We start from the raw sequence: 416 nt of genomic DNA, 5'->3' as shown, positions 1-416 counted from the left end.
CGACGGGGAGGTTAGTTTCCTTTTCAAAACATACTGCATCACCTCAATTCATCCATGTCAGATGGCTAAACAACATTGCTGAATCGGCTGGAAAAGTGGCAACAAGCACAAGCACTGTATTAGTCATTTCCAGATGGCAAGATTCCATTGACAGACGAATTCAGCGGAGCAAAGGAATCTTGCATTGGCCTGGAATCGAACCCGGGCCTCCCGCGTGGCAGGCGAGAATTCTACCACTGAACCACCAATGAAGAAATATCATTTATATGAGCGGGAACAAAGGCTGAAAAACACTTGCTCCAAACACGCAGCAGAGAGACCGGATACACGGGAAGGTTAGCGGAGGAAAACCACTGGAGGAAGGAACGAAGTGAAACACTACGGAACGAGGCAGAATGATCTGGCAGAGAAGTGAA

At 47.8% G+C, this 416-nt stretch overlaps 1 non-coding gene across 1 annotated transcript; it reads right to left on the bottom strand.

The window, feature by feature from the left end:
* Positions 1-180: 180 nt before the first annotated feature.
* Positions 181-251, bottom strand: trnag-gcc. Its single transcript has one exon. It is a non-coding gene; the product is annotated as a tRNA-Gly (tRNA).
* Between the last annotated feature and the right edge of the window lie 165 nt (positions 252-416).

Source organism: Plectropomus leopardus, unplaced genomic scaffold, assembly GCF_008729295.1.
Source record: "Plectropomus leopardus isolate mb unplaced genomic scaffold, YSFRI_Pleo_2.0 unplaced_scaffold40605, whole genome shotgun sequence".
NCBI lineage: Eukaryota > Metazoa > Chordata > Actinopteri > Perciformes > Serranidae > Plectropomus > Plectropomus leopardus.
The sequence above is the reverse complement of the archived record's forward strand: the minus strand, read 5'-3'. Positions and strand labels throughout refer to the sequence as shown.